The following is a 7164-nucleotide window of genomic DNA, read 5'->3' as shown; positions in this document are numbered from 1 at the left end:
CCTGCTGAAGGCTCAGAGAGGAGCGGTTTCGGGGGGCGGTTAACCCCTGGGAGTGTGTGACTAGCAAGAAGGACTGTGCAGTAATGGGGTCCCCCTGGGGACTGCAGTGAGCAGTCTCAGGGGAGGAGCCTGCAGCTTGGCCCCGGGGAGAGAGAAGGACTTTTGCAGTAACAGGGTTCCCCTGGGGATTGCAGCGAGCAGTCCAAGGGGCGGAGGAGTCTGCAGCTCGACCCTGGCAAAGAGGTGGTGACCTCGAGAAGGGCTGGCACACTAGGGGTTCTCCCTGGAAACCGTGGGGAGCTGAGAACACACGGGCCTGTGAGTCCACAACAACTTGGGAGGAGCGGAGTGATGGCCTGTCACCGTCTCCTTAAGAAGGACATTGTCACCCTGTGCAAACAGAGAGGGTTGAGCGTTGGAAAGTTCACCAAAGCAGAGTTAATCGTGCAGCTGGAGGAGGATGACCGCTCTAAGGAACAGATTCCTGACCCCAACTGGGGCTATAGCAGGATCTGGGAGCAGCTGGAGTGGGAGCCAGGCATCGCCAAGACTCCTGTCCCCGACCAGACGGGGGTCTTCACGATCGGGTCCCCCATCGGGGGATCGAGACGGACGGGATTGGAGCTGAGTCCGAGAGAGCAAGAGGACCGTGGGAGACAGCGAGAGCCCGAGAAAGAGCTGCAGAAGCAGCAGCAGCATGAACTGGCAGTGGTGGGGTGGAGAGGCCTAGGGGACCTCCCCGGGGTGAGTGGGGATAGATCCCGGGGGGCCAGTTCCGCAGGGAGCCTCGAGACTAAATTGCTGCCCCTGGTTAAGGAGGGGGTGTGTGTGGATGCTCACCTCACTGCCTTTGAGCAGGCTGGCGATTTGAACCAAGGGGACCCTGCGGAAAAGCCCCGGTGTCTAGCTCCCTTGCTGGGTCCCAAGGCCACAGACTCCGTCAGCCAGATGGTTGGGGATGTGGACAGGCTCCCACTCCTGACCTCAAACTATATGTCTGTGTGGAGTTTCCTGGGGCCAGGCCCCTCGGACCTCCAGTGGGAGCAGAAGGTGATGGTCAATGGGGAGACATTCTTGGGGTGGCCAAAGGGCATGGGCTGCATAAACCTTCCCACATGCGGCCTGCGAGTGCTATCGACCACCCCTGACCTAAGGGAGGGCGTGAAACTGGAAGGGCCTGGTGTAACTCCTACCAAGGAATGGCTGGGGCATCCATGGGAACGTTGGTGGCTTCGAACTTCCCCAGGTCACCGGCTAAAGTGACCCCGCTCAGTTCGATCTCGAAGGGGGGAGAGATGTGACGAAGTGGGACTGTTCTTAATGTTTCCTCTGAATAGTGTGGGGTGCCTCAGTTTCCCCTAGGCAGTTCTTAAGTATCTAGGGGGTGGAATAAGGGTGTATGATCATTGCAGAGCCCTAGAGGGCATGTGTGTGCAGGGGTCTGGACACAGAGAATGGCCGACACCCTGTTTCCTGGCAACTGATGGTCTGGGCCCTTCCCCCCTGCAAGGTGAGAGCTGAAGGGTTGGAGAACAAAGGAATGAGGTGACCACCTGGCCCAGAAAAGGAACAAAGCCCAGAGGAGGAGGGGCGGGAGAGAGTTTCAGTTTGGGGCTGGCTGGGACATGGAGTGAAGTGCAGACGTGGTTGTCTGGCTCACTGCCCCCCAAAATGGACCCAGCTGAGGGGTCCCGTTCTCTGCACCTGCAAGCTCTGTTTTAGACCATGTTCCTGTCGTCTAATAAACCTTCTGTTTTACTGGATGGCTGAGAGTCACGTCTGACTGCGAAGTTGGGGTGCAGGACCCTCTGGCTTCCCCAGGAGCCCCGCCTGAGCGGACTCGCTGGGGGGAAGCGCACGGAGGGGCAGAGGATGCTGAATGCTCCGAGGTCAGACCCAGGAAGGTGGAAGCTGTGTGAGCTGTGTGTCCTGCAGACAGGCTGCTCACAGAAAGGCGACTGCCCCAGAGTCATAGAATCATAGAATCATAGAATATGAGAGTCCTGACTGGCTTCATGGGGAGCAGTTCCAGAGCATCGCCCAGGGACTCCGTGACAAACGTGTCGTTTTCTGCAGCGGCTGGAGGGGTCATTTCATGTTTGTGCTAGTTGCTGCTGGATCGTCTGGTTAGGCGAGCTCAGGGTGTGACCTGTGCCCACTCCATGCGGGGCTCTGGCCCCTGTAGTGGTGGCTGGGGCCTACAGGCCTTGAGGAGTCTGCTGCAGCTTTAGCTAAGAGAGTGGGGGCTTTTAGCTCAGGCAGTGAAGGCTCAAGGCCCCACGTTCTCTGCCTGCCGCCGACAGCCCCCCAGGGGTGTGGTGTTACACATGGTGACTGAGGGATTGACACCCTTCAACCTCTCTACGCAGCCCCTGGGCAGAGTGCCCCTCTGGGGGTAGGTTACAGCAGCACCAGCATTCAGCTGCAGTGCGTGGGGAATATTTAAACAAAGGCTTTTATAAAAATGTGATGCCCCAATGGCCAAGGGGGGGCCGATGCTTGAATTCAAAAATTTCCAGTCCCACCTGGCCTTGCAGCTGCCCGCCTGGTAAACCACCAATCAACTGGGAGTTGGGGCTACACAGGGAGCCAACTGCCCCAGGAACTGGGGAGACTGGAAGTCCTGAGAGCCCCAGATTGGGCAGGCTGCTGGGAGCCTGGAAGCCCACCAGGCAGGCTGCCTAGGATTCGGGGAGATGGCTGAGCTGGCAGGAAAGCTGCCTGCTTTCCACTGAAATTTCATGGGAATCCACGTTTCCACAGAATGCCTTGAGGCTGGTGAATTGATATTTTCCAAGGGAAGAATGTTTCATGGGAAAACCTCTGACCAGCTGTAGCCATGCACCGTCTCTGACGGGTGTCCACTGTGCCGCGCCGCTGCGTGTGGGTGTGAAATACAGGCTGGAATCGCTGATATCCTGCAGAGTCCTCCTGTCTCTAATCCATCAGAACCTTCTGGGAAAGCCCTGGAGCGCTTCCGAGGTGAGCCGAATATGGCCCGATAGAAATGAAAGAGGGGTCTCTGGAAATAGCCCTGAAGTGCTTCTTTCTTTTTATCAGGTAACACTCCTGCCTGGGGGGGAACGGCAGCACTCAGCCAGGTTCAATAGAGCTCTGGTCTCTCTGGACAAATAACTAAACCAACCCTCCCAGAAACCTGGGGAAATTAGACCCTCTGTGGATACCCTTGATAGGCAGAATGTCTTCACTTGCAAGTTCTCTGGGACTGTGAGCAGACAAGGAAATCTGGACAAGAGGAAAGGGAACAGTCATGAACTTGGGAAAACACAGCAACAGAACATGCGGTCAAAATAAGAGCAACATACCCTCTCCCTTTCCAGTAACTTTTGAGCAGTAACCTGCCGATGAGAATATCCCCCAGATGATTGTCCTTTTCAGTAACTCCTCACTTAATGTCGTCCCGGTTAATGTTTCGTTGTTACGTTGCTGATCAGTTAGGGAACATGCTCGTTTAAAGTTGCGCAATGCTCCCTTATAACGTTTAGCAGCCGCCTGCTTTGTCCACTGCTTGCAGGAAGAGCAGCCCCTTGGAGTGAGCTGGTGGGGGCTTGGAATCAGGGTGGACTGGCAGTCCCCCATCAGCTCCCCTAAGTTCCCTTGCGGCAGCCGCCCAGCGGGCTTCCAATTGCCGGCAGTTCAGCTGTCCTTCCCCCCACTGTGCTGCTCCCAGGAGCCTCTTCCCTGCTGTGCAGAGGGGCTAATGTCAGGGGGTCCCCCTCTCCCCTGCTCCTGCCCCTCGCTTACCCCATTTCCATAGAGCCGGGGGAGACACGTGACAGGGCTCAGGACGGAGGGAGCGTGCTGGCAGCAGGGACTGTCTCAACTTGCTGATCTACTTAAAAAGGCAGTGTACATAGAGTGGGGTCAGCATACTTAAAGGGGCAATGCACATCTCTCTCTCACACACACAGGGTGTCTCTGTCTCTGTCTGCCCTGCTGTCTCCCCTTCCTCCATTTGTGCTGCCTTGTAGAGTGTGAGGCTACATTAACAACGTGTTAACTCTTGAGGGCTCAGCTGTTCTAGTTCATCATTTAGCAGTAAGGCATTCCCTGGGAAATATCCCACCCTCTGACTCCACCACCTCAACCAGGCTTCACGATCATCATTGCTGTGTACAGTATTAAATTGTTTGTTTAAAACTTGTACTGTATATATATTGTCGGGAGGAGGCCATGGGGAAGTAGCCCAGGGAGTTGTAGCTGTCACGCAGCTGTTCCAGGAGCCACTGTAGACAGCTGCAATCCACAGGGCCCTGGGCTGGAACCCGGAGTAAAGGGCGGGCCTGGGTTCCCCCCATCCCTCCATCCCCCCAATTCCCTACTTGATACTGGAGGAGCTGAACTGGACTGTGGGTTCCACCGGAGGGGAAGGTCTCTGGCCTGTTCCCCGATCCACTAGGTGGATCAGCAGAGACTGCGGGGATTGTTCTTCTTCCTTTCCTCATGCTGGCCATTGATGAGGCTAACTGAGCGAACGGCAGATCTGAGCCACGAAAGTGGCCAAACTGAGGGGTGCCGTGAACCTCTGAGGTGAGAAAATCCACCAATAAGCGCAGGACCCACTAAGGCACAGGAGGAACTTTGTCACTATATATATATATACATAAAAATACAGTCTTTTGTCTGGTGAAAATTTTTCCCTGGAACCTAACCCCCCTATTCACATTAATTCTTATGGGGAAATGGGATTTGCTTTGTTTTGCTTAAAGTTGGATTTTTCAGGAACATAACTACAGCGTTACGCGAGGAGTTACTGTAGCTGCACCACTTCACCCACCCACCACACCATGCACGCTTGGGATCAGGAAATAGCAGTGTCCGTGTGTCTTTGTGCAGGTCCGTCTTCATTCCTGAGGGGGCTGCTTGTCTGGAGATGTCACTGCCTAACCCTCAGTAGCTCAGACTTATTAAGGTGCTAGCTCTGGGTAACTATATAGCTGTTTATTGTATCATCTCTCATAGCAAAGTTCTCAACCTGCCTTTTCTCTCACAGTGAAGTCCCCACAGAAGAACCAAAAAGCACTCTTGACTCTGGAGCAGAATTCTGGGTCCTTAGTTATAAACTTTTTATTATAAAGTAAAAACTCTTTTCTTTTCTTTTGGCCTTCTTTTGGAGACCACTACCCCCCAACATCCAAGTTCAAGTGTAGTTATGGTGACTCCCTGAGTGTCACTAGAGGAATTCAGGTTTTGTGAGTAGATAGCTTATGCAAACAAAGTTCTCTATGGCATGACTTTTCCTTCTTCATCAATAGAGGGAGTAGTGAGCTTTTTCCTGTCTGGAGTTTCTGGCCACAGGTCTTACACTATTTAACATTCAGATAATGCTAGTTCCTAGAGACCAACCGGTTTTGGGCCCCATTGCGCTGGGCAAACATAGAACCAGTGACAATCCCTGCTCCAAAGAGCGTCCAATCCACGAGACAAGATTGAACAAGCGCATGAGATGCAAAAGTGGTCTGGGGCAGAGGAGACACCATGACAAAAATACCAGGTGGTGCACATTGCCTCGCCAACCGGAGCAGTGCTTCCAGCCATCTATTGTAAGCAGCCTGTGTGACTGAACAGAGAATGCTGCCCCCCGCCGGGAGACTCACCCAGGGAGGTCGTGGATTCTTCAGAAAAGCTCTCATTCTTGGAGCAGTTCTTCAGGGCTTTCCCTTGTTGTTTGGACCTTCCTAGCCCATTTTGATGGCACCCAGATCATGAGTGAGCCCAGGGTTCTCCTAGCTGTTTACTGCAAGAGCTAAGAGAGTGTGTTTGTGTCTTCAGTGGAAAGAAACACAGTGTTACCTGCCCTTTAGGTCTCTGTGCTCCAGGCAGCGTATGCAGATGTGACCTTTGCTGGGCCATGCCTATTCATCATGGAGTTGGGTTTCACTTGTGTCCTTTTGGCAGCTGCAGTGTGACACAGAGAAGACTGTATCCTCCACCCCACCACATGGTTTGCTCCAGAGCCTTCTGTTCTGAACTTGAATGCCACTGGCCCCAGGGGACATGCTGTGCCATTGAAAGAAGAAAACAATTCACCAGGATCTGTTTATCAGGAGGCTTCCCGGTCAGTCCTGCCAGTGGCATTATGGGAAGAGCATCCTACCCCATGTGAAGTTGGTTTGGCCTGCTCCTGTCCCATTTCAGGCAGAAATATGCCCAGTGCCCCCATCACACTGACCCTCTCCTGGCCTGACATGGCTGAACTGGACCAGTACAGACACTTGCTCTGCCTAGGGTGGTCAGGTGCCCGAGTTTTGGCCAGAAAGTCCGGTCAAAAAGGGGACCTGGCAGTGTCCAGGCAGATCTACTGACTGGATACCCAAAGTCTGGTTACTTCAAGCGGGGGAGGCGCTGGGTCATCATCTGCTTCAGCCCCTACTCGGCCGGGGCTGCCTTCTACTTGCGTCGGGTGGTTGCGGCTCCCAGCCATGGCTCCGCCGGTGAGTCCCTCCTGACCCGGGCGGAGTGGGTGGGAGGGGAAAAGCATTGACCCACGGGGGGAGAGGGGAAGAGGAGTGGACGGGGCGGGGCCTCAGGGGAAGAGGCAGGGCAGGGGCTGGGTTTTGGGGGAAGAGGCAGGGCTGGAGAGGGGCCTCAGGGGAAGAGGCAGGGCAGGGGCTGGGCTTTGGGGGAAGAGGCAGGGCTGGAGTGGGGCCTCGGGGGAAGAGGCAGGGCAGGGGCTGGGCTTTGGGGGAAGAGGCAGGGCTGGAGTGGGGCCTCGGGGGAAGAGGCAGGGCAGGGGCTGGGCTTTGGGGGAAGAGGCAGGGCTGGAGTGGGGCCTCGGGGGAAGAGGCAGGGCAGGGGCTGGGCTTTGGGGGAAGAGGCAGGGCTGGAGAGGGGCCTCAGGGGAAGAGGCAGGGCAGGGGCTGGGCTTTGGGGGAAGAGGCAGGGCTGGAGTGGGGCCTCGGGGGAAGGTTCAGGGCAGGAAAGGTTCCAGCACTCCTACTGGAGTGTCCAGTTTTTAAATATTATCACGCTGGCAACCCTAGGTCTGTCCTGACCCAGCTGCCGGACTCCCCGCAGAGCTGCCCAAACGAGCAACTGATGAGGATTCAGTGGGTGGGAGACATCTGGGCTGCTCACTGCTGGAGACGCGGGGGGCTATGAGAAGCTGGACGGGGCTGAGAGGGACTTGGCTGCTGGGCTGTA

This window comes from Caretta caretta, chromosome 27 (genome assembly GCF_965140235.1).
Source record: "Caretta caretta isolate rCarCar2 chromosome 27, rCarCar1.hap1, whole genome shotgun sequence".
In the NCBI taxonomy this organism is placed as follows: domain Eukaryota; kingdom Metazoa; phylum Chordata; order Testudines; family Cheloniidae; genus Caretta; species Caretta caretta.
This window is presented reverse-complemented; position numbering follows the sequence as displayed.